The sequence below is a fragment of the Pristiophorus japonicus genome, unplaced genomic scaffold, assembly GCF_044704955.1.
Source record: "Pristiophorus japonicus isolate sPriJap1 unplaced genomic scaffold, sPriJap1.hap1 HAP1_SCAFFOLD_33, whole genome shotgun sequence".
Lineage (NCBI taxonomy): Eukaryota > Metazoa > Chordata > Chondrichthyes > Pristiophoridae > Pristiophorus > Pristiophorus japonicus.
This window is the reverse complement of record NW_027253106.1, coordinates 348,233-373,427: the sequence shown is the minus strand read 5'-3', so window position 1 is coordinate 373,427 and position 25,195 is coordinate 348,233. Positions and strand designations below refer to the sequence as shown.

The following is a 25,195-nucleotide window of genomic DNA, read 5'->3' as shown; positions in this document are numbered from 1 at the left end:
AAAATTGAACTGCTGTCAGTCAAGGGTCATTCTGCATCTGGGTAAAAGGGATGTCCTTGCAATCCCGGATCATTCTGTGTCTGTTTAAATGGGCTGGTTGTCAGTTCCGGTTCATAATCTTTCCCTATAAAACGGATTTTCTCATAAACCCGGGTCATCCTGTATTGTTTGAGAAGGAGTATGATTTCAGCTGCAATGACAGAATTGTTAAACTATAGTGTTCCAATTTACATTGGGGTTGCCTGCGCCGGTGCGCACCCAGATCGCAGTGCATCTGTTCATTCACTCGAAATATGCTCATCTTTTCCTAAATCCACTCCTTGATATTGCAGTTGCCCCGAATTTGCTCGCAATATATACAACAACACAATGCATGGTGCTGGCAGCGGCCGCGTGGCCTAATGGATAAGGGGTCTGACTTCGATTACAACCGCAAAGTTATCAGAAGATTGCAGGTTCGAGTCCTGCCGCGGTCAACTTAGCTCGCTACGTGAAATTTTATATTCTTTGTTGTGATTCTGCCGAGAAATCAACCATCTCTTCCAGTCACTCGCCTGAAGTGAAGGAAGGCTGTTTGCTTTAAGAATCTCATGGCAAGTTTTCATCATTGTCGATCTGCATGCACGGGCAGAGCAAGCTGTGAAGTGGACTTTCTTGCACGTTATTTCTGTTTGGATACAAAAAGCAGGAGATTGAATGGCTGACGATGTCTTATAGCAGAGACGAGGTGGCTGAGAGGTTAAGGCGATGGACTGCTAATCCATTGTGCTCTGCACGCCTGGGTTCGAGTCCCATTCTCGTCGTCGTTGGCTTGCAGCTTAACCACTTTTTGACATTCACATTTAACCTCATCGCCAAATTCCCCTTTTACTTACAGGAATGCTGTACTTTCCTCATGTCACGTCTCAAATTAATAATATATTCGTCAAAAGTAGAACAGTTGCAGTACAATGGCGAGGGGCACTAATTAGATAGGTATCTGAGAGACAGCACATGAACGATGGGCCATAATATCATTTCTCACCACCGTCAGAATCTGAGAGCTGCGCTTTTCACTGTCGGCGGCTCATTGGTCCACGGTTATGATTCTCCCTTCGGATTGATCACATTTGAAATGCGAGAGGTCACGGGCCAAATCCCGGACGAACCCCGCCATGTTTTACTCAAAGTTCCGCTTCTAACAGCCGCTCGACATGTGAGAAAACAGACGTATTTCACGTTAAAACGTGTGATTTTACGCCGATGTTCCCTTAGCATCCAAATCCCAGAGCAAAGTGAATCCCGCCAAACTGACTAAAGTTAAAATATCTCAAAGGTACTCGGCTCTGTGACTCGTTGGATAACCTAAAGCCTTGTTTGGTTCCGGCCGATACTTGATCAGTATATCTTCCTGTCTGTACGGATAAGTTCACCTCAATTGGGATAAGCATACATTCAGCGTCAATCTCCACCTCTGCCCTGAACATGTGTGCGTCCTGTGTCTCTAGAGCTGAAAAGATGAGAGAAGCTGCTTTTTGAATTCGTCCCTTGGCTGCCGAATTCAAAGCATACAGGAAATCAATCCGTGCTGGCAAAGCTGCCTGGTCTGATTAAAAGGCGGTGATACCCTATATTGTAGGCATGTTCTCGTCTTCTGGCCTCAACATTAGGTTCAACGTATCGGATGATAAGCACCGCTCCCATTGTCTGGTAATGGTTCTGCTATTCCCACTAACACTTCCTCTGGCCCATCCTTTGTTACGTTATTGCCCGATTACCACCCACTTTGCCTTTCTCCATTGTGCCATGTATTATTTCATCACTCCTTCGTTCCGCTGTATCACAAAAGTTCCCATTTGACATTTCTCGCTGCGTATTTTTTCCAGGCGCTATTTTTGTTGAAAACATCTGTAATCTTTAACTTTTTCCTGAAATATCGGAATTATTATCCGACAGAACGTGAAACCGGATTCTTCCTCCACAAAATCTGCACGACCTGCCGAGTTTTACATATTTATCTGTTTTTATTCATTCTATTTCCGTGTCCCTTTTAAGGGGATTTGCTGTCTGTCCGAGATCATTCTCTGTCTCTGTAAAATGGTGTGCTATCAGACCCTCATCATTCTGTGTCTGTTTCAAAGGGATGTGCTGTCTGTCCCGGATTTCCAATTTGAAATTTCAAAACCTGCCTTTGGAGGTTAAGGAATATTAGTTTGTTTGTGTGTTTCAGACTGGGCTGGTTTTACGTCCCTCCCTCCCTGTCTATCACCTGTGGCTTCAACAACAGTCTCTGCGCCGCGTGGTCCTGAGCCCCACTGCACAATTGCCTTCAGGGATGATCGAAATCTCACTTTATTCTTTTAAAAGTGAACTGCTGTCAGTCAAGGGTCATTCTGCATCTGGGTAAAAGGGATGTCCTTGCAATCCCGGATCATTCTGTGTCTGTTTAAATGGGCTGGTTGTCAGTTCCGGTTCATAATCTTTCCCTTTAAAACGGATTTTCTCATAAACCCGGCTCATCCTGTATTGTTTGAGAAGGAGTGTGATTTCAGCTGCAATGACCGAATTGTTAAACTATAGTGTTCCAATTTACATTGGGGTTGCCTGCGCCGGTGCGCACCGAGATCGCAGTGCATCTGTTCATTCACTCGAAATATGCTCATCTTTTCCTAAATCCACTCCTTGATATTGCAGTTGCCCCGAATTTGCTCGCAATATATACAACAACACAATGAATGGTGCTGGCAGCGGCCGCGTGGCCTAATGGATAAGGGGTCTGACTTCGATTACAACCGCAAAGTTATCAGAAGATTGCAGGTTCGAGTCCTGCCGCGGTCAACTTAGCTCGCTACGTGAAATTTTATATTCTTTGTTGTGATTCTGCCGAGAAATCAACCATCTCTTCCAGTCACTCACCTGAAGTGAAGGAAGGCTGTTTGCTTTAAGAATCTCATGGCCAGTTTTCATCATTGTCGATCTGCATGCACGGGCAGAGCAAGCTGTGAAGTGGACTTTTTTGCACCTTATTTCTGTTTGGATACAAAAAGCAGGAGATTGAATGGCTGACGATGTCTTATAGCAGAGACGAGGTGGCTGAGAGGTTAAGGCGATGGACTGCTCATCCATTGTGCTCTGCACACATGGCTTCGAACCCATTCTCGTCGTCGTTGACTTGCAGCTTAACCACTTTATGACATTCACATTTCACCACATCGCCAAATTCCCCTTTTACTTACAGGGATGCAGTACTTTCCTCATGTCACGTCTCAAATTAATAATATATTCGTCAAAAGGAGAACAGTTGCAGTACAATGGCGAGGGGCACTAATTAGATAGGTATCTGAGAGACAGCACATGCACGATGGGCCATAATATCATTTCTCACCACCGTCAGAATCTGAGAGCTGCGCTTTTCACTGTCGGCGGCTCGTTGGTCCATGGTTATGATTCTCCCTTCGGATTGATCACATTTGAAATGCGAGAGGTCACGGGCCAAATCACGGACGAGCCCCGCCATGTTTTACTCAAAGTTCCGCTTCTAACAGCCGCTCGACATGTGAGAAAACAGACGTATTTCACGTTAAAACGTGTGATTTTACGCCGATGTTCCCTTAGCATCCAAATCCCAGAGCAAAGTGAATCCCGCCAAACTGAGTAAAGTTAAAATATCTCAGAGGTACTCGGCTCTGTAACTCGTTGGATAACCTTGAAGCCTTGTTTGGTTCCGGCCGATACTTGATCAGTATATCTTCCTGTCTGTACGGATAAGTTCACCTCAATTGGGATAAGCATACATTCAGCGTCAATCTCCACCTCTGCCCTGAACATGTGTGCGTCCTGTGTCTCTAGAGCTGAAAAGATGAGAGAAGCTGCTTTTTGAATTCGTCCATTGGCTGCCGAATTCAAAGCATACAGGAAATCAATCCGGGCTGGCAAAGCTGCCTGGTCTGATTAAAAGGCGGTGATACCCTATATTGTAGGCATGTTCTCGTCTTCTGGCCTCAACATTAGGTTCAACGTATCGGATGATAAGCACCGCTCCCATTGTCTGGTAATGGTTCTGCTATTCCCACTAACACTTCCTCTGGCCCATCCTTTGTTACGTTATTGCCCGATTACCACCCACTTTGCCTTTCTCCATTGTGCCATGTATTATTTCATCACTCCTTCGTTCCGCTGTATCACAAACGTTCCCATTTGACATTTCTCGCTGCGTATTTTTTCCAGGCGCTATTTTTGTTGAAAACATCTGTAATCTTTAACTTTTTCCTGAAATATCGGACTTATTATCCGACAGAACGTGAAACCGGATTCTTCCTCCACAAAATCTGCACGACCTGCCGAGTTTTAAATATTTATCTGTTTTTATTCATTCTATTTCCGTGTCCCTTTTAAGGGGATTTGCTGTCTGTCCGAGATCATTCTCTGTCTTTGTAAAATGGTGTGCTATCAGACCCTCATCATTCTGTGTCTGTTTCAAAGGGATGTGCTGTCTGTCCCGGATTTCCAATTTGAAATTTCAAAACCTGCCTTTGGAGGTTAAGGAATATTAGTTTGTTTGTGTGTTTCAGACTAGGCTGGTTTTACGTCCCTCCCTCCCTGTGTATCACCTGTGGCTTCAATAACAGTCTCTGCGCCGCGTGGTCCTGAGCCCCACTGCACAATTGCCTTCAGGGATGATCGAAATCTCACTTTATTCTTTTAAAAGTGAACTTCTGTCAGTCAAGGGTCATTCTGCATCTGGGTAAAAGGGATGTCCTTGCAATCCCGGATCATTCTGTGTCTGTTTAAATGGCTGGTTGTCAGTTCCGGTTCATAATCTTTCCCTTTAAAACGGATTTTCTCATAAACCCGGGTCATCCTGTATTGTTTGAGAAGGAGTATGATTTCAGCTGCAATGACCGAATTGTTAAACTATAGTGTTCCAATTTACATTGGGGTTGCCTGCGCCGGTGCGCACCCAGATCGCAGTGCATCTGTTCATTCACTCGAAATATGCTCATCTTTTCCTAAATCCACTCCTTGATATTGCAGTTGCCCCGAATTTGCTCTCAATATATACAACAACACAATGAATGGTGCTGGCAGCGGCCGCGTGGCCTAATGGATAAGGGGTCTGACTTCGATTACAACCGCAAAGTTATCAGAAGATTGCAGGTTCGAGTCCTGCCGCGGTCAACTTAGCTCGCTACGTGAAATTTTATATTCTTTGTTGTGATTCTGCCGAGAAATCAACCATCTCTTCCAGTCACTCGCCTGAAGTGAAGGAAGGCTGTTTGCTTTAAGAATCTCATGGCAAGTTTTCATCATTGTCGATCTGCATGCACGGGCAGAGCAAGCTGTGAAGTGGACATTCTTGCACATTATTTCTGTTTGGATACAAAAAGCAGGAGATTGAATGGCTGACGATGTCTTATAGCAGAGACGAGGTGGCTGAGAGGTTAAGGCGATGGACTGCTAATCCATTGTGCTCTGCACGCATGGGTTCGAGTCCCATTCTCGTCGTCGTTGGCTTGCAGCTTAACCACTTTATGACATTCACCTTTAACCTCATCGCCAAATTCCCCTTTTACTTACAGGGATGCTGTACTTTCCTCATGTCACGTCTCAAATTAATAATATATTCGTCAAAAGGAGAACAGTTGCAGTACAATGGCGAGGGGCACTAATTAGATAGGTATCTGAGAGACAGCACATGAACGATGGGCCATAATATCATTTCTCACCACCGTCAGAATCTGAGAGCTGCGCTTTTCACTGTCGGCGGCTCGTTGGTCCACGGTTATGATTCTCCCTTCGGATTGATCACATTTGAAATGCGAGAGGTCACGGGCCAAATCCCGGACGATCCCCGCCATGTTTTACTCAAAGTTCCGCTTCTAACAGCCGCTCGACATGTGAGAAAACAGACGTATTTCACGTTAAAACGTGTGATTTTACGCCGATGTTCCCTTAGCATCCAAATCCCAGAGCAAAGTGAATCCCGCCAAACTGACTAAAGTTAAAATATCTCAAAGGTACTCGGCTCTGTGACTCGTTGGATAACCTAAAGCCTTGTTTGGTTCCGGCCGATACTTGATCAGTATATCTTCCTGTCTGTACGGATAAGTTCACCTCAATTGGGATAAGCATACATTCAGCGTCAATCTCCACCTCTGCCCTGAACATGTGTGCGTCCTGTGTCTCTAGAGCTGAAAAGATGAGAGAAGCTGCTTTTTGAATTCGTCCCTTGGCTGCCGAATTCAAAGCATACAGGAAATCAATCCGGGCTGGCAAAGCTGCCTGGTCTGATTAAAAGGCGCTGAAACCCTATATTGTAGGCATGTTCTCGTCTTCTGGCCTCAACATTAGGTTCAACGTATCGGATGATAAGCACCGCTCCCATTGTCTGGTAATGGTTCTGCTATTCCCACTAACACTTCCTCTGGCCCATCCTTTGTTACGTTATTGCCCGATTACCACCCACTTTGCCTTTCTCCATTGTGCCATGTATTATTTCATCACTCCTTCGTTCCGCTGTATCACAAAAGTTCCCATTTGACATTTCTCGCTGCGTATTTTTTCCAGGCGCTATTTTTGTTGAAATCATTTGTAATCTTTAACTTTTTCCTGAAATATCGGAATTATTATCCGACAGAACGTGAAAACGGATTCTTCCTCCACAAAATCTGCACGACCTGCTGAGTTTTACATATTTATCTGTTTTTATTCATTCTATTTCCGTGTCCCTTTTAAGGGGATTTGCTGTCTGTCCGAGATCATTCTCTGTCTCTGTAAAATGGTGTGCTATCAGACCCTCATCATTCTGTGTCTGTTTCAAAGGGATGTGCTGTCTGTCCCGGATTTCCAATTTGAAATTTCAAAACCTGCCTTTGGAGGTTAAGGAATATTAGTTTGTTTGTGTGTTTCAGACTGGGCTGGTTTTACGTCCCTCCTTCCCTGTCTATCACCTGTGGCTTCAACAACAGTCTCTGCGCCGCGTGGTCCTGAGCCCCACTGCACAATTGCCTTCAGGGATGATCGAAATCTCACTTTATTCTTTTAAAAGTGAACTGCTGTCAGTCAAGGGTCATTCTGCATCTGGGTAAAAGGGATGTCCTTGCAATCCCGGATCATTCTGTGTCTGTTTAAATGGGCTGGTTGTCAGTTCCGGTTCATAATCTTTCCCTTTAAAACGGATTTTCTCATAAACCCGGCTCATCCTGTATTGTTTGAGAAGGAGTATGATTTCAGCTGCAATGACCGAATTGTTAAACTATAGTGTTCCAATTTACATTGGGGTTGCCTGCGCCGGTGCGCACCCAGATCGCAGTGCATCTGTTCATTCACTCGAAATATGCTCATCTTTTCCGAAATCCACTCCTTGATATTGCAGTTGCCCCGAATTTGCTCGCAATATATACAACAACACAATGACTGGGGCTGGCAGCGGCCGCGTGGCCTAATGGATAATGCGTCTGACTTCGATTACAACCGCAAAGTTATCAGAAGATTACAGGTTCGAGACCTGCCGCGGTCAACTTAGCTCGCTACGTGAAATTTTATATTCTTTGTTGTGATTCTGCCGAGAAATCAACCATCTCTTCCAGTCACTCGCCTGAAGTGAAGGAAGGCTGTTTGCTTTAAGAATCTCATGGCAAGTTTTCATCATTGTCGATCTGCATGCACGGGCAGAGCAAGCTGTGAAGTGGACATTCTTGCACATTATTTCTGTTTGGATACAAAAAGCAGGAGATTGAATGGCTGACGATGTCTTATAGCAGAGACGAGGTGGCTGAGAGGTTAAGGCGATGGACTGCTAATCCATTGTGCTCTGCACGCATGGGTTCGAGTCCCATTCTCGTCGTCGTTGGCTTGCAGCTTAACCACTTTATGACATTCACCTTTAACCTCATCGCCAAATTCCCCTTTTACTTACAGGGATGCTGTACTTTCCTCATGTCACGTCTCAAATTAATAATATATTCGTCAAAAGGAGAACAGTTGCAGTACAATGGCGAGGGGCACTAATTAGATAGGTATCTGAGAGACAGCACATGAACGATGGGCCATAATATCATTTCTCACCACCGTCAGAATCTGAGAGCTGCGCTTTTCACTGTCGGCGGCTCGTTGGTCCACGGTTATGATTCTCCCTTCGGATTGATCACATTTGAAATGCGAGAGGTCACGGGCCAAATCCCGGACGATCCCCGCCATGTTTTACTCAAAGTTCCGCTTCTAACAGCCGCTCGACATGTGAGAAAACAGACGTATTTCACGTTAAAACGTGTGATTTTACGCCGATGTTCCCTTAGCATCCAAATCCCAGAGCAAAGTGAATCCCGCCAAACTGACTAAAGTTAAAATATCTCAAAGGTACTCGGCTCTGTGACTCGTTGGATAACCTAAAGCCTTGTTTGGTTCCGGCCGATACTTGATCAGTATATCTTCCTGTCTGTACGGATAAGTTCACCTCAATTGGGATAAGCATACATTCAGCGTCAATCTCCACCTCTGCCCTGAACATGTGTGCGTCCTGTGTCTCTAGAGCTGAAAAGATGAGAGAAGCTGCTTTTTGAATTCGTCCCTTGGCTGCCGAATTCAAAGCATACAGGAAATCAATCCGGGCTGGCAAAGCTGCCTGGTCTGATTAAAAGGCGCTGAAACCCTATATTGTAGGCATGTTCTCGTCTTCTGGCCTCAACATTAGGTTCAACGTATCGGATGATAAGCACCGCTCCCATTGTCTGGTAATGGTTCTGCTATTCCCACTAACACTTCCTCTGGCCCATCCTTTGTTACGTTATTGCCCGATTACCACCCACTTTGCCTTTCTCCATTGTGCCATGTATTATTTCATCACTCCTTCGTTCCGCTGTATCACAAAAGTTCCCATTTGACATTTCTCGCTGCGTATTTTTTCCAGGCGCTATTTTTGTTGAAATCATTTGTAATCTTTAACTTTTTCCTGAAATATCGGAATTATTATCCGACAGAACGTGAAAACGGATTCTTCCTCCACAAAATCTGCACGACCTGCTGAGTTTTACATATTTATCTGTTTTTATTCATTCTATTTCCGTGTCCCTTTTAAGGGGATTTGCTGTCTGTCCGAGATCATTCTCTGTCTCTGTAAAATGGTGTGCTATCAGACCCTCATCATTCTGTGTCTGTTTCAAAGGGATGTGCTGTCTGTCCCGGATTTCCAATTTGAAATTTCAAAACCTGCCTTTGGAGGTTAAGGAATATTAGTTTGTTTGTGTGTTTCAGACTGGGCTGGTTTTACGTCCCTCCTTCCCTGTCTATCACCTGTGGCTTCAACAACAGTCTCTGCGCCGCGTGGTCCTGAGCCCCACTGCACAATTGCCTTCAGGGATGATCGAAATCTCACTTTATTCTTTTAAAAGTGAACTGCTGTCAGTCAAGGGTCATTCTGCATCTGGGTAAAAGGGATGTCCTTGCAATCCCGGATCATTCTGTGTCTGTTTAAATGGGCTGGTTGTCAGTTCCGGTTCATAATCTTTCCCTTTAAAACGGATTTTCTCATAAACCCGGCTCATCCTGTATTGTTTGAGAAGGAGTATGATTTCAGCTGCAATGACCGAATTGTTAAACTATAGTGTTCCAATTTACATTGGGGTTGCCTGCGCCGGTGCGCACCCAGATCGCAGTGCATCTGTTCATTCACTCGAAATATGCTCATCTTTTCCGAAATCCACTCCTTGATATTGCAGTTGCCCCGAATTTGCTCGCAATATATACAACAACACAATGACTTGGGCTGGCAGCGGCCGCGTGGCCTAATGGATAATGCGTCTGACTTCGATTACAACCGCAAAGTTATCAGAAGATTACAGGTTCGAGACCTGCCGCGGTCAACTTAGCTCGCTACGTGAAATTTGATATTCTTTGTTGTGATTCTGCCGAGAAATCAACCATCTCTTCCAGTCACTCGCCTGAAGTGAAGGAAGGCTGTTTGCTTTAAGAATCTCATGGCAAGTTTTCATCATTGTCGATCTGCATGCACGGGCAGAGCAAGCTGTGAAGTGGACTTTTTTGCACCTTATTTCTGTTTGGATACAAAAAGCAGGAGATTGAATGGCTGACGATGTCTTATAGCAGAGACGAGGTGGCCGAGAGGTTAAGGCGATGGACTGCTCATCCATTGTGCTCTTCACACATGGCTTCGAACCCATTCTCGTCGTCGTTGACTTGCAGCTTAACCACTTTATGACATTCACATTTCACCACATCGCCAAATTCCCCTTTTACTTACAGGGATGCAGTACTTTCCTCATGTCACGTCTCAAATTAATAATATATTCGTCAAAAGGAGAACAGTTGCAGTACAATGGCGAGGGGCACTAATTAGATAGGTATCTGAGAGACAGCACATGCACGATGGGCCATAATATCATTTCTCACCACCGTCAGAATCTGAGAGCTGCGCTTTTCACTGTCGGCGGCTCGTTGGTCCATGGTTATGATTCTCCCTTCGGATTGATCACATTTGAAATGCGAGAGGTCACGGGCCAAATCCCGGACGAGCCCCGCCATGTTTTACTCAAAGTTCCGCTTCTAACAGCCGCTCGACATATGAGAAAACAGACGTATTTCACGTTAAAACGTGTGATTTTACGCCGATGTTCCCTTAGCATCCAAATCCCAGAGCAAAGTGAATCCCGCCAAACTGACTAAAGTTAAAATATCTCAAAGGTACTCGGCTCTGTGACTCGTTGGATAACCTAAAGCCTTGTTTGGTTCCGGCCGATACTTGATCAGTATATCTTCCTGTCTGTACGGATAAGTTCACCTCAATTGGGATAAGCATACATTCAGCGTCAATCTCCACCTCTGCCCTGAACATGTGTGCGTCCTGTGTCTCTAGAGCTGAAAAGATGAGAGAAGCTGCTTTTTGAATTCGTCCCTTGGCTGCCGAATTCAAAGCATACAGGAAATCAATCCGGGCTGGCAAAGCTGCCTGGTCTGATTAAAAGGCGGTGATACCCTATATTGTAGGCATGTTCTCGTCTTCTGGCCTCAACATTAGGTTCAACGTATCGGATGATAAGCACCGCTCCCATTGTCTGGTAATGGTTCTGCTATTCCCACTAACACTTCCTCTGGCCCATCCTTTGTTACGTTATTGCCCGATTAGCACCCACTTTGCCTTTCTCCATTGTGCCATGTATTATTTCATCACTCCTTCGTTCCGCTGTATCACAAAAGTTCCCATTTGACATTTCTCGCTGCGTATTTTTTCCAGGCGCTATTTTTGTTGAAAACATCTGTAATCTTTAACTTTTTCCTGAAATATCGGAATTATTATCCGACAGAACGTGAAACCGGATTCTTCCTCCACAAAATCTGCACGACCTGCCGAGTTTTACATATTTATCTGTTTTTATTCATTCTATTTCCGTGTCCCTTTTAAGGGGATTTGCTGTCTGTCCGAGATCATTCTCTGTCTCTGTAAAATGGTGTGCTATCAGACCCTCATCATTCTGTGTCTGTTTCAAAGGGATGTGCTGTCTGTCCCGGATTTCCAATTTGAAATTTCAAAACCTGCCTTTGGAGGTTAAGGAATATTAGTTTGTTTGTGTGTTTCAGACTGGGCTGGTTTTACGTCCCTCCCTCCCTGTCTATCACCTGTGGCTTCAACAACAGTCTCTGCGCCGCGTGGTCCTGAGCCCCACTGCACAATTGCCTTCAGGGATGATCGAAATCTCACTTTATTCTTTTAAAAGTGAACTGCTGTCAGTCAAGGGTCATTCTGCATCTGGGTAAAAGGGATGTCCTTGCAATCCCGGATCATTCTGTGTCTGTTTAAATGGGCTGGTTGTCAGTTCCGGTTCATAATCTTTCCCTTTAAAACGGATTTTCTCATAAACCCGGCTCATCCTGTATTGTTTGAGAAGGAGTATGATTTCAGCTGCAATGACCGAATTGTTAAACTATAGTGTTCCAATTTACATTGGGGTTGCCTGCGCCGGTGCGCACCCAGATCGCAGTGCATCTGTTCATTCACTCGAAATATGCTCATCTTTTCCTAAATCCACTCCTTGATATTGCAGTTGCCCCGAATTTGCTCGCAATATATACAACAACACAATGAATGGTGCTGGCAGCGGCCGCCTGGCCTAATGGATAAGGGGTCTGACTTCGATTACAACCGCAAAGTTATCAGAAGATTGCAGGTTCGAGTTCTGCCGCGGTCAACTTAGCTCGCTACGTGAAATTTTATATTCTTTGTTGTGATTCTGCCGAGAAATCAACCATCTCTTCCAGTCACTTACCTGAAGTGAAGGAAGGCTGTTTGCTTCAAGAATCTCATGGCAAGTTTTCATCATTGTCGATCTGCATGCACGGGCAGAGCAAGCTGTGAAGTGGACTTTTTTGCACCTTATTTCTGTTTGGATACAAAAAGCAGGAGATTGAATGGCTGACGATGTCTTATAGCAGAGACGAGGTGGCCGAGAGGTTAAGGCGATGGACTGCTCATCCATTGTGCTCTGCACACATGGCTTCGAACCCATTCTCGTCGTCGTTGACTTGCAGCTTAACCACTTTATGACATTCACATTTCACCACATCGCCAAATTCCCCTTTTACTTACAGGGATGCAGTACTTTCCTCATGTCACGTCTCAAATTAATAATATATTCGTCAAAAGGAGAACAGTTGCAGTACAATGGCGAGGGGCACTAATTAGATAGGTATCTGAGAGACAGCACATGCACGATGGGCCATAATATCATTTCTCACCACCGTCAGAATCTGAGAGCTGCGCTTTTCACTGTCGGCGGCTCGTTGGTCCATGGTTATGATTCTCCCTTCGGATTGATCACATTTGAAATGCGAGAGGTCACGGGCCAAATCCTGGACGAGCCCCGCCATGTTTTACTCAAAGTTCCGCTTCTAACAGCCGCTCGACATATGAGAAAACAGACGTATTTCACGTTAAAACGTGTGATTTTACGCCGATGTTCCCTTAGCATCCAAATCCCAGAGCAAAGTGAATCCCGCCAAACTGACTAAAGTTAAAATATCTCAAAGGTACTCGGCTCTGTGACTCGTTGGATAACCTAAAGCCTTGTTTGGTTCCGGCCGATACTTGATCAGTATATCTTCCTGTCTGTACGGATAAGTTCACCTCAATTGGGATAAGCATACATTCAGCGTCAATCTCCACCTCTGCCCTGAACATGTGTGCGTCCTGTGTCTCTAGAGCTGAAAAGATGAGAGAAGCTGCTTTTTGAATTCGTCCCTTGGCTGCCGAATTCAAAGCATACAGGAAATCAATCCGGGCTGGCAAAGCTGCCTGGTCTGATTAAAAGGCGGTGATACGCTATATTGTAGGCATGTTCTCGTCTTCTGGCCTCAACATTAGGTTCAACGTATCGGATGATAAGCACCGCTCCCATTGTCTGGTAATGGTTCTGCTATTCCCACTAACACTTCCTCTGGCCCATCCTTTGTTACGTTATTGCCCGATTACCACCCACTTTGCCTTTCTCCATTGTGCCATGTATTATTTCATCACTCCTTCGTTCCGCTGTATCACAAAAGTTCCCATTTGACATTTCTCGCTGCGTATTTTTTCCAGGCGCTATTTTTGTTGAAAACATCTGTAATCTTTAACTTTTTCCTGAAATATCGGAATTATTATCCGACAGAACGTGAAACCGGAATCTTCCTCCACAAAATCTGCACGACCTGCCGAGTTTTACATATTTATCTGTTTTTATTCATTCTATTTCCGTGTCCCTTTTAAGGGGATTTGCTGTCTGTCCGAGATCATTCTCTGTCTCTGTAAAATGGTGTGCTATCAGACCCTCATCATTCTGTGTCTGTTTCAAAGGGATGTGCTATCTGTCCCGGATTTCCAATTTGAAATTTCAAAACCTGCCTTTGGAGGTTAAGGAATATTAGTTTGTTTGTGTGTTTCAGACTGGGCTGGTTTTACGTCCCTCCCTCTCTGTCTATCACCTGTGGCTTCAATAACAGTCTCTGTGCCGCGTGGTCCTGAGCCCCACTGCACAATTGCCTTCAGGGATGATCGAAATCTCACTTTATTCTTTTAAAAGTGAACTTCTGTCAGTCAAGGGTCATTCTGCATCTGGGTAAAAGGGATGTCCTTGCAATCCCGGATCATTCTGTGTCTGTTTAAATGGGCTGGTTGTCAGTTCCGGTTCATAATCTTTCCCTTTAAAACGGATTTTCTCATAAACCCGGCTCATCCTGTATTGTTTGAGAAGGAGTATGATTTCAGCTGCAATGACCGAATTGTTAAACTATAGTGTTCCAATTTACATTGGGGTTGCCTGCGCCGGTGCGCACCCAGATCGCAGTGCATCTGTTCATTCACTCGAAATATGCTCATCTTTTCCTAAATCCACTCCTTGATATTGCAGTTGCCCCGAATTTGCTCGCAATATATACAACAACACAATGACTGGTGCTGGCAGCGGCCGCGTGGCCTAATGGATAATGCGTCTGACTTCGATTACAACCGCAAAGTTATCAGAAGATTGCAGGTTCGAGTCCTGCCGCGGTCAACTTAGCTCGCTAAGTAAACTTTTATATTCTTTGTTGTGATTCTGCCGAGAAATCAACCATCTCTTCCAGTCACTCACCTGAAGTGAAGGAAGGCTGTTTGCTTCAAGAATCTCATGGCAAGTTTTCATCATTGTCGATCTGCATGCACGGGCAGAGCAAGCTGTGAAGTGGACTTTCTTGCACATTATTTCTGTTTGGATACAAAAAGCAGGAGATTGAATGGCTGACGATGTCTTATAGCAGAGACGAGGTGGCTGAGAGGTTAAGGCGATGGACTGCTAATCCATTGTGCTCTGCACGCCTGGGTTCGAGTCCCATTCTCGTCGTCGTTGGCTTGCAGCTTAACCACTTTTTGACATTCACATTTAACCTCATCGCCAAATTCCCCTTTTACTTACCGGGATGCTGTACTTTCCTCATGTCACGTCTCAAATTAATAATATATTCGTCAAAAGGAGAACAGTTGCAGTACAATGGCGAGGGGCACTAATTAGATAGGTATCTGAGAGACAGCACATGAACGATGGGCCATAATATAATTTCTCACCACCGTCAGAATCTGAGAGCTGCGCTTTTCACTGTCGGCGGCTCGTTGGTCCACGGTTATGATTCTCCCTTCGGATTGATCACATTTGAAATGCGAGAGTTCACGGGCCAAATCCCGGACGAACCCCGTCATGTTTTACTCAAAGTTCCGCTTCTAACAGCCGCTCGACATGTGAGAAAACAGACGTATTTCACGTTAAAACGTGTGATTTTACGCCGATGTTCCCTTAGCATCCAAATCCCAGAGCAAAGTGAATCCCGCCAAACTGACTAAAGTTAAAATATCTCAAAGGTACTCGGCTCTGTGACTCGTTGCATAACCTAAAGCCTTGTTTGGTTCCGGCCGATACTTGATCAGTATATCTTCCTGTCTGTACGGATAAGTTCACCTCAATTGGGATAAGCATACATTCAGCGTCAATCTCCACCTCTGCCCTGAACATGTGTGCGTCCTGTGTCTCTAGAGCTGAAAAGATGAGAGAAGCTGCTTTTTGAATTCGTCCCTTGGCTGCCGAATTCAAAGCATACAGGAAATCAATCCGGGCTGGCAAAGCTGCCTGGTCTGATTAAAAGGCGGTGATACCCTATATTGTAGGCATGTTCTCGTCTTCTGGCCTCAACATTAGGTTCAACGTATCGGATGATAAGCACCGCTCCCATTGTCTGGTAATGGTTCTGCTATTCCCACTAACACTTCCTCTGGCCCATCCTTTGTTACGTTATTGCCCGATTACCACCCACTTTGCCTTTCTCCATTGTGCCATGTATTATTTCATCACTCCTTCGTTCCGCTGTATCACAAAAGTTCCCATTTGACATTTCTCGCTGCGTATTTTTCCCAGGCGCTATTTTTGTTGAAAACATCTGTAATGTTTAACTTTTTCCTGAAATATCGGAATTATTATCCGACAGAACGTGAAACCGGATTCTTCCTCCACAAAATCTGCACGACCTGCCGAGTTTTAAATATTTATCTGTTTTTATTCATTCTATTTCCGTGTCCCTTTTAAGGGGATTTGCTGTCTGTCCGAGATCATTCTCTGTCTCTGTAAAATGGTGTGCTATCAGACCCTCATCATTCTGTGTCTGTTTCAAAGGGATGTGCTGTCTGTCCCGGATTTCCAATTTGAAATTTCAAAACCTGCCTTTGGAGGTTAAGGAATATTAGTTTGTTTGTGTGTTTCAGACTGGGCTGGTTTTACGTCCCTCCCTCCCTGTCTATCACCTGTGGCTTCAATAACAGTCTCTGCGCCGCGTGGTCTTGAGCCCCACTGCACAATTACCTTCAGGGATGATCGAAATCTCACTTTATTCTTTTAAAAGTGAACTTCTGTCAGTCAAGGGTCATTCTGCATCTGGGTAAAAGGGATGTCCTTGCAATCCCGGATCATTCTGTGTCTGTTTAAATGGGCTGGTTGTCAGTTCCGGTTCATAATCTTTCCCTTTAAACGGATTTTCTCATAAACCCGGGTCATCCTGTATTGTTTGAGAAGGAGTATGATTTCAGCTGCAATGACCGAATTGTTAAACTATAGTGTTCCAATTTACATTGGGGTTGCCTGCGCCGGTGCGCACCCAGATCGCAGTGCATCAGTTCATTCACTCGAAATATGCTCATCTTTTCCTAAATCCACTCCTTGATATTGCAGTTGCCCCGAATTTGCTCGCAATATATACAACAACACAATGAAGGGTGCTGGCAGCGGCCGCGTGGCCTAATGGATAAGGCGTCTGACTTCGATTACAACCGCAAAGTTATCAGAAGATTGCAGGTTCGAGTCCTGCCGCGGTCAACTTAGCTCGCTAAGTGAAATTTTATATTCTTTGTTGTGATTCTGCCGAGAAATCAACCATCTCTTCCAGTCACTCACCTGAAGTGAAGGAAGGCTGTTTGCTTCAAGAATCTCATGGCAAGTTTTCATCATTGTCGATCTGCATGCACGGGCAGAGCAAGCTGTGAAGTGGACTTTCTTGCACATTATTTCTGTTTGGATACAAAAAGCAGGAGATTGAATGGCTGACGATGTCTTATAGCAGAGACGAGGTGGCTGAGAGGTTAAGGCGATGGACTGCTAATCCATTGTGCTCTGCACGCATGGGTTCGAGTCCCATTCTCGTCGTCGTTGGCTTGCAGCTTAACCACTTTTTGACATTCACATTTAACCTCATCGCCAAATTCCCCTTTTACTTTCAGGGATGCTGTACTTTCCTCATGTCACGTCTCAAATTAATAATATATTCGTCAAAAGGAGAACAGTTGCAGTACAATGGCGAGGGGCACTAATTAGATAGGTATCTGAGAGACAGCACATGAACGATGGGCCATAATATCATTTCTCACCACCGTCAGAATCTGAGAGCTGCGCTTTTCACTGTCGGCGGCTCGTTGGTCCACGGTTATGATTCTCCCTTCGGATTGATCACATTTGAAATGCGAGAGGTCACGGGCCAAATCCCGGACGAACCCCGTCATGTTTTACTCAAAGTTCCGCTTCTAACAGCCGCTCGACATGTGAGAAAACAGACGTATTTCACGTTAAAACGTGTGATTTTACGCCGATGTTCCCTTAGCATCCAAATCCCAGAGCAAAGTGAATCCCGCCAAACTGACTCAAGTTAAAATATCTCAAAGGTACTCGGCTCTGTGACTCGTTGGATAACCTAAAGCCTTGTTTGGTTCCGGCCGATACTTGATCAGTATATCTTCCTGTCTGTACGGATAAGTTCACCTCAATTGGGATAAGCATACATTCAGCGTCAATCTCCACCTCTGCCCTGAACATGTGTGCGTCCTGTGTCTCTAGAGCTGAAAAGATGAGAGAAGCTGCTTTTTGAATTCGTCCCTTGGCTGCCGAATTCAAAGCATACAGGAAATCAATCCGGGCTGGCAAAGCTGCCTGGTCTGATTAAAAGGCGGTGATACCCTATATTGTAGGCATGTTCTCGTCTTCTGGCCTCAACATTAGGTTCAACGTATCGGATGATAAGCACCGCTCCCATTGTCTGGTAATGGTTCTGCTATTCCCACTAACACTTCCTCTGGCCCATCCTTTGTTACGTTATTGCCCGATTACCACCCACTTTGCCTTTCTCCATTGTGCCATGTATTATTTCATCACTCCTTCGTTCCGCTGTATCACAAAAGTTCACATTTGACATTTCTCGCTGCGTATTTTTTCCAGGCGCTATTTTTGTTGAAAACATCTGTAATCTTTAACTTTTTCCTGAAATATCGGAATTATTATCCGACAGAACGTGAAACCGGATTCTTCCTCCACAAAATCTGCACGACCTGCCGAGTTTTAAATATTTATCTGTTTTTATTCATTCTATTTCCGTGTCCCTTTTAAGGGGATTTGCTGTCTGTCCGAGATCATTCTCTGTCTCTGTAAAATGGTGTGCTATCAGACCCTCATCATTCTGTGTCTGTTTCAAAGGGATGTGCTGTCTGTCCCGGATTTCCAATTTGAAATTTCAAAACCTGCCTTTGGAGGTTAAGGAATATTAGTTTGTTTGTGTGTTTCAGACTGGGCTGGTTTTACGTCCCTCCCTCCCTGTCTATCACCTGTGGCTTCAATAACAGTCTCTGCGCCGCGTGGTCCTGAGCCCCACTGCACAATTGCCTTCAGGGATGATCGAAATCTCACTTTATTCTTTTAAAAGTGAACTTCTGTCATTCAAGGGTCATTCTGCATCTGGGTAAAAGGGATGTCCTTGCAAGCCCGGATCATTCTGTGTCTGTTTAAATGGGCTGGTTGTCAGTTCCGGTTCATAATCTTTCCCTTTAAACGGATTTTCTCATAAACCCGGGTCATCCTGTATTGTTTGAGAAGGAGTATGATTTCAGCTGCAATGACCGAATTGTTAAACTATAGTGTTCCAATTTACATTGGGGTTGCCTGCGCCGTTGCGCACCCAGATCGCAGTGCATCTGTTCATTCACTCGAAATATGCTCATCTTTTCCTAAATCCACTCCTTGATATTGCAGTTGCCCCGAATTTGCTCGCAATATATACAACAACACAATGAAGGGTGCTGGCAGCGGCCGCGTGGCCTAATGGATAATGCGTCTGACTTCGATTACAACCGCAAAGTTATCAGAAGATTGCAGGTTCGAGTCCTGCCGCGGTCAACTTAGCTCGCCAAGTGAAATTTTATATTCTTTGTTGTGATTCTGCCGAGAAATCAACCATCTCTTCCAGTCACTTACCTGAAGTGAAGGAAGGCTGTTTGCTTCAAGAATCTCATGGCAAGTTTTCATCATTGTCGATCTGCATGCACGGGCAGAGCAAGCTGTGAAGTGGACTTTTTTGCACCTTATTTCTGTTTGGATACAAAAAGCAGGAGATTGAATGGCTGACGATGTCTTATAGCAGAGACGAGGTGGCCGAGAGGTTAAGGCGATGGACTGCTCATCCATTGTGCTCTGCACACATGGCTTCGAACCCATTCTCGTCGTCGTTGACTTGCAGCTTAACCACTTTATGACATTCACATTTCACCACATCGCCAAATTCCCCTTTTACTTACAGGGATGCAGTACTTTCCTCATGTCACGTCTCAAATTAATAATATATTCGTCAAAAGGAGAACAGTTGCAGTACAATGGCGAGGGGCACTAATTAGATAGGTATCTGAGAGACAGCACATGCACGATGGGCCATAATATCATTTCTCACCACCGTCAGAATCTGAGAGCTGCGCTTTTCACTGTCGGCGGCTCGTTGGTCCATGGTTATGATTCTCCCTTCGGATTGATCACATTTGAAATGCGAGAGGTCACGGGCCAAATCCTGGACGAGCCCCGCCATGTTTTACTCAAAGTTCCGCTTCTAACAGCCGCTCGACATATGAGAAAACAGACGTATTTCACGTTAAAACGTGTGATTTTACGCCGATGTTCCCTTAGCATCCAAATCCCAGAGCAAAGTGAATCCCGCCAAACTGACTAAAGTTAAAATATCTCAAAGGTACTCGGCTCTGTGACTCGTTGGATAACCTAAAGCCTTGTTTGGTTCCGGCCGATACTTGATCAGTATATCTTCCTGTCTGTACGGATAAGTTCACCTCAATTGGGATAAGCATACATTCAGCGTCAATCTCCACCTCTGCCCTGAACATGTGTGCGTCCTGTGTCTCTAGAGCTGAAAAGATGAGAGAAGCTGCTTTTTGAATTCGTCCCTTGGCTGCCGAATTCAAAGCATACAGGAAATCAATCCGGGCTGGCAAAGCTGCCTGGTCTGATTAAAAGGCGGTGATACGCTATATTGTAGGCATGTTCTCGTCTTCTGGCCTCAACATTAGGTTCAACGTATCGGATGATAAGCACCGCTCCCATTGTCTGGTAATGGTTCTGCTATTCCCACTAACACTTCCTCTGGCCCATCCTTTGTTACGTTATTGCCCGATTACCACCCACTTTGCCTTTCTCCATTGTGCCATGTATTATTTCATCACTCCTTCGTTCCGCTGTATCACAAAAGTTCCCATTTGACATTTCTCGCTGCGTATTTTTTCCAGGCGCTATTTTTGTTGAAAACATCTGTAATCTTTAACTTTTTCCTGAAATATCGGAATTATTATCCGACAGAACGTGAAACCGGAATCTTCCTCCACAAAATCTGCACGACCTGCCGAGTTTTACATATTTATCTGTTTTTATTCATTCTATTTCCGTGTCCCTTTTAAGGGGATTTGCTGTCTGTCCGAGATCATTCTCTGTCTCTGTAAAATGGTGTGCTATCAGACCCTCATCATTCTGTGTCTGTTTCAAAGGGATGTGCTATCTGTCCCGGATTTCCAATTTGAAATTTCAAAACCTGCCTTTGGAGGTTAAGGAATATTAGTTTGTTTGTGTGTTTCAGACTGGGCTGGTTTTACGTCCCTCCCTCTCTGTCTATCACCTGTGGCTTCAATAACAGTCTCTGTGCCGCGTGGTCCTGAGCCCCACTGCACAATTGCCTTCAGGGATGATCGAAATCTCACTTTATTCTTTTAAAAGTGAACTTCTGTCAGTCAAGGGTCATTCTGCATCTGGGTAAAAGGGATGTCCTTGCAATCCCGGATCATTCTGTGTCTGTTTAAATGGGCTGGTTGTCAGTTCCGGTTCATAATCTTTCCCTTTAAAACGGATTTTCTCATAAACCCGGCTCATCCTGTATTGTTTGAGAAGGAGTATGATTTCAGCTGCAATGACCGAATTGTTAAACTATAGTGTTCCAATTTACATTGGGGTTGCCTGCGCCGGTGCGCACCCAGATCGCAGTGCATCTGTTCATTCACTCGAAATATGCTCATCTTTTCCTAAATCCACTCCTTGATATTGCAGTTGCCCCGAATTTGCTCGCAATATATACAACAACACAATGACTGGTGCTGGCAGCGGCCGCGTGGCCTAATGGATAATGCGTCTGACTTCGATTACAACCGCAAAGTTATCAGAAGATTGCAGGTTCGAGTCCTGCCGCGGTCAACTTAGCTCGCTAAGTAAACTTTTATATTCTTTGTTGTGATTCTGCCGAGAAATCAACCATCTCTTCCAGTCACTCACCTGAAGTGAAGGAAGGCTGTTTGCTTCAAGAATCTCATGGCAAGTTTTCATCATTGTCGATCTGCATGCACGGGCAGAGCAAGCTGTGAAGTGGACTTTCTTGCACATTATTTCTGTTTGGATACAAAAAGCAGGAGATTGAATGGCTGACGATGTCTTATAGCAGAGACGAGGTGGCTGAGAGGTTAAGGCGATGGACTGCTAATCCATTGTGCTCTGCACGCCTGGGTTCGAGTCCCATTCTCGTCGTCGTTGGCTTGCAGCTTAACCACTTTTTGACATTCACATTTAACCTCATCGCCAAATTCCCCTTTTACTTACCGGGATGCTGTACTTTCCTCATGTCACGTCTCAAATTAATAATATATTCGTCAAAAGGAGAACAGTTGCAGTACAATGGCGAGGGGCACTAATTAGATAGGTATCTGAGAGACAGCACATGAACGATGGGCCATAATATCATTTCTCACCACCGTCAGAATCTGAGAGCTGCGCTTTTCACTGTCGGCGGCTCGTTGGTCCACGGTTATGATTCTCCCTTCGGATTGATCACATTTGAAATGCGAGAGTTCACGGGCCAAATCCCGGACGAACCCCGTCATGTTTTACTCAAAGTTCCGCTTCTAACAGCCGCTCGACATGTGAGAAAACAGACGTATTTCACGTTAAAACGTGTGATTTTACGCCGATGTTCCCTTAGCATCCAAATCCCAGAGCAAAGTGAATCCCGCCAAACTGACTAAAGTTAAAATATCTCAAAGGTACTCGGCTCTGTGACTCGTTGCATAACCTAAAGCCTTGTTTGGTTCCGGCCGATACTTGATCAGTATATCTTCCTGTCTGTACGGATAAGTTCACCTCAATTGGGATAAGCATACATTCAGCGTCAATCTCCACCTCTGCCCTGAACATGTGTGCGTCCTGTGTCTCTAGAGCTGAAAAGATGAGAGAAGCTGCTTTTTGAATTCGTCCCTTGGCTGCCGAATTCAAAGCATACAGGAAATCAATCCGGGCTGGCAAAGCTGCCTGGTCTGATTAAAAGGCGGTGATACCCTATATTGTAGGCATGTTCTCGTCTTCTGGCCTCAACATTAGGTTCAACGTATCGGATGATAAGCACCGCTCCCATTGTCTGGTAATGGTTCTGCTATTCCCACTAACACTTCCTCTGGCCCATCCTTTGTTACGTTATTGCCCGATTACCACCCACTTTGCCTTTCTCCATTGTGCCATGTATTATTTCATCACTCCTTCGTTCCGCTGTATCACAAAAGTTCCCATTTGACATTTCTCGCTGCGTATTTTTCCCAGGCGCTATTTTTGTTGAAAACATCTGTAATGTTTAACTTTTTCCTGAAATATCGGAATTATTATCCGACAGAACGTGAAACCGGATTCTTCCTCTACAAAATCTGCACGACCTGCCGAGTTTTAAATATTTATCTGTTTTTATTCATTCTATTTCCGTGTCCCTTTTAAGGGGATTTGCTGTCTGTCCGAGATCATTCTCTGTCTCTGTAAAATGGTGTGCTATCAGACCCTCATCATTCTGTGTCTGTTTCAAAGGGATGTGCTGTCTGTCCCGGATTTCCAATTTGAAATTTCAAAACCTGCCTTTGGAGGTTAAGGAATATTAGTTTGTTTGTGTGTTTCAGACTGGGCTGGTTTTACGTCCCTCCCTCCCTGTCTATCACCTGTGGCTTCAATAACAGTCTCTGCGCCGCGTGGTCTTGAGCCCCACTGCACAATTACCTTCAGGGATGATCGAAATCTCACTTTATTCTTTTAAAAGTGAACTTCTGTCAGTCAAGGGTCATTCTGCATCTGGGTAAAAGGGATGTCCTTGCAATCCCGGATCATTCTGTGTCTGTTTAAATGGGCTGGTTGTCAGTTCCGGTTCATAATCTTTCCCTTTAAACGGATTTTCTCATAAACCCGGGTCATCCTGTATTGTTTGAGAAGGAGTATGATTTCAGCTGCAATGACCGAATTGTTAAACTATAGTGTTCCAATTTACATTGGGGTTGCCTGCGCCGGTGCGCACCCAGATCGCAGTGCATCTGTTCATTCACTCGAAATATGCTCATCTTTTCCTAAATCCACTCCTTGATATTGCAGTTGCCCCGAATTTGCTCGCAATATATACAACAACACAATGAAGGGTGCTGGCAGCGGCCGCGTGGCCTAATGGATAAGGCGTCTGACTTCGATTACAACCGCAAAGTTATCAGAAGATTGCAGGTTCGAGTCCTGCCGCGGTCAACTTAGCTCGCTAAGTGAAATTTTATATTCTTTGTTGTGATTCTGCCGAGAAATCAACCATCTCTTCCAGTCACTCACCTGAAGTGAAGGAAGGCTGTTTGCTTCAAGAATCTCATGGCAAGTTTTCATCATTGTCGATCTGCATGCACGGGCAGAGCAAGCTGTGAAGTGGACTTTCTTGCACATTATTTCTGTTTGGATACAAAAAGCAGGAGATTGAATGGCTGACGATGTCTTATAGCAGAGACGAGGTGGCTGAGAGGTTAAGGCGATGGACTGCTAATCCATTGTGCTCTGCACGCATGGGTTCGAGTCCCATTCTCGTCGTCGTTGGCTTGCAGCTTAACCACTTTTTGACATTCACATTTAACCTCATCGCCAAATTCCCCTTTTACTTTCAGGGATGCTGTACTTTCCTCATGTCACGTCTCAAATTAATAATATATTCGTCAAAAGGAGAACAGTTGCAGTACAATGGCGAGGGGCACTAATTAGATAGGTATCTGAGAGACAGCACATGAACGATGGGCCATAATATCATTTCTCACCACCGTCAGAATCTGAGAGCTGCGCTTTTCACTGTCGGCGGCTCGTTGGTCCACGGTTATGATTCTCCCTTCGGATTGATCACATTTGAAATGCGAGAGGTCACGGGCCAAATCCCGGACGAACCCCGTCATGTTTTACTCAAAGTTCCGCTTCTAACAGCCGCTCGACATGTGAGAAAACAGACGTATTTCACGTTAAAACGTGTGATTTTACGCCGATGTTCCCTTAGCATCCAAATCCCAGAGCAAAGTGAATCCCGCCAAACTGACTCAAGTTAAAATATCTCAAAGGTACTCGGCTCTGTGACTCGTTGGATAACCTAAAGCCTTGTTTGGTTCCGGCCGATACTTGATCAGTATATCTTCCTGTCTGTACGGATAAGTTCACCTCAATTGGGATAAGCATACATTCAGCGTCAATCTCCACCTCTGCCCTGAACATGTGTGCGTCCTGTGTCTCTAGAGCTGAAAAGATGAGAGAAGCTGCTTTTTGAATTCGTCCCTTGGCTGCCGAATTCAAAGCATACAGGAAATCAATCCGGGCTGGCAAAGCTGCCTGGTCTGATTAAAAGGCGGTGATACCCTATATTGTAGGCATGTTCTCGTCTTCTGGCCTCAACATTAGGTTCAACGTATCGGATGATAAGCACCGCTCCCATTGTCTGGTAATGGTTCTGCTATTCCCACTAACACTTCCTCTGGCCCATCCTTTGTTACGTTATTGCCCGATTACCACCCACTTTGCCTTTCTCCATTGTGCCATGTATT

The 25,195-nt window shown here is 44.8% G+C and overlaps 17 non-coding genes across 17 annotated transcripts; all 17 read left to right on the top strand.

Annotated features, from left to right (window-relative positions):
• The first annotated feature begins 387 nt into the window (after positions 1-387).
• On the top strand, positions 388-476 carry trnar-ucg (transfer RNA arginine (anticodon UCG)). The gene is given in 2 exon segments: positions 388-424; positions 441-476. It is a non-coding gene; the product is annotated as a tRNA-Arg (tRNA).
• A 245-nt stretch (positions 477-721) lies between these two features.
• On the top strand, positions 722-803 carry trnas-gcu (transfer RNA serine (anticodon GCU)). Its single transcript has one exon. It is a non-coding gene; the product is annotated as a tRNA-Ser (tRNA).
• Positions 804-2,728: 1,925 nt separating this feature from the next.
• trnar-ucg (transfer RNA arginine (anticodon UCG)) lies at positions 2,729-2,817 on the top strand. Its single transcript is given in 2 exon segments — positions 2,729-2,765; positions 2,782-2,817. It is a non-coding gene; the product is annotated as a tRNA-Arg (tRNA).
• Positions 2,818-5,068: 2,251 nt separating this feature from the next.
• On the top strand, positions 5,069-5,157 carry trnar-ucg (transfer RNA arginine (anticodon UCG)). Its single transcript is given in 2 exon segments — positions 5,069-5,105; positions 5,122-5,157. It is a non-coding gene; the product is annotated as a tRNA-Arg (tRNA).
• A 245-nt stretch (positions 5,158-5,402) lies between these two features.
• Positions 5,403-5,484, top strand: trnas-gcu (transfer RNA serine (anticodon GCU)). The gene has a single exon. It is a non-coding gene; the product is annotated as a tRNA-Ser (tRNA).
• Positions 5,485-7,743: 2,259 nt separating this feature from the next.
• On the top strand, positions 7,744-7,825 carry trnas-gcu (transfer RNA serine (anticodon GCU)). Its single transcript has one exon. It is a non-coding gene; the product is annotated as a tRNA-Ser (tRNA).
• Positions 7,826-12,424: 4,599 nt separating this feature from the next.
• Positions 12,425-12,505, top strand: trnas-gcu (transfer RNA serine (anticodon GCU)). The gene has a single exon. It is a non-coding gene; the product is annotated as a tRNA-Ser (tRNA).
• A 1,925-nt stretch (positions 12,506-14,430) lies between these two features.
• On the top strand, positions 14,431-14,519 carry trnar-ucg (transfer RNA arginine (anticodon UCG)). The gene is given in 2 exon segments: positions 14,431-14,467; positions 14,484-14,519. It is a non-coding gene; the product is annotated as a tRNA-Arg (tRNA).
• Positions 14,520-14,764: 245 nt separating this feature from the next.
• Positions 14,765-14,846, top strand: trnas-gcu (transfer RNA serine (anticodon GCU)). Its single transcript has one exon. It is a non-coding gene; the product is annotated as a tRNA-Ser (tRNA).
• Positions 14,847-16,770: 1,924 nt separating this feature from the next.
• On the top strand, positions 16,771-16,859 carry trnar-ucg (transfer RNA arginine (anticodon UCG)). The gene is given in 2 exon segments: positions 16,771-16,807; positions 16,824-16,859. It is a non-coding gene; the product is annotated as a tRNA-Arg (tRNA).
• Positions 16,860-17,104: 245 nt separating this feature from the next.
• trnas-gcu (transfer RNA serine (anticodon GCU)) lies at positions 17,105-17,186 on the top strand. The gene has a single exon. It is a non-coding gene; the product is annotated as a tRNA-Ser (tRNA).
• A 1,924-nt stretch (positions 17,187-19,110) lies between these two features.
• trnar-ucg (transfer RNA arginine (anticodon UCG)) lies at positions 19,111-19,199 on the top strand. The gene is given in 2 exon segments: positions 19,111-19,147; positions 19,164-19,199. It is a non-coding gene; the product is annotated as a tRNA-Arg (tRNA).
• A 245-nt stretch (positions 19,200-19,444) lies between these two features.
• trnas-gcu (transfer RNA serine (anticodon GCU)) lies at positions 19,445-19,525 on the top strand. The gene has a single exon. It is a non-coding gene; the product is annotated as a tRNA-Ser (tRNA).
• A 1,925-nt stretch (positions 19,526-21,450) lies between these two features.
• Positions 21,451-21,539, top strand: trnar-ucg (transfer RNA arginine (anticodon UCG)). The gene is given in 2 exon segments: positions 21,451-21,487; positions 21,504-21,539. It is a non-coding gene; the product is annotated as a tRNA-Arg (tRNA).
• Positions 21,540-21,784: 245 nt separating this feature from the next.
• On the top strand, positions 21,785-21,866 carry trnas-gcu (transfer RNA serine (anticodon GCU)). Its single transcript has one exon. It is a non-coding gene; the product is annotated as a tRNA-Ser (tRNA).
• Positions 21,867-23,790: 1,924 nt separating this feature from the next.
• On the top strand, positions 23,791-23,879 carry trnar-ucg (transfer RNA arginine (anticodon UCG)). The gene is given in 2 exon segments: positions 23,791-23,827; positions 23,844-23,879. It is a non-coding gene; the product is annotated as a tRNA-Arg (tRNA).
• A 245-nt stretch (positions 23,880-24,124) lies between these two features.
• On the top strand, positions 24,125-24,206 carry trnas-gcu (transfer RNA serine (anticodon GCU)). Its single transcript has one exon. It is a non-coding gene; the product is annotated as a tRNA-Ser (tRNA).
• The last annotated feature ends 989 nt before the right edge of the window (positions 24,207-25,195 follow it).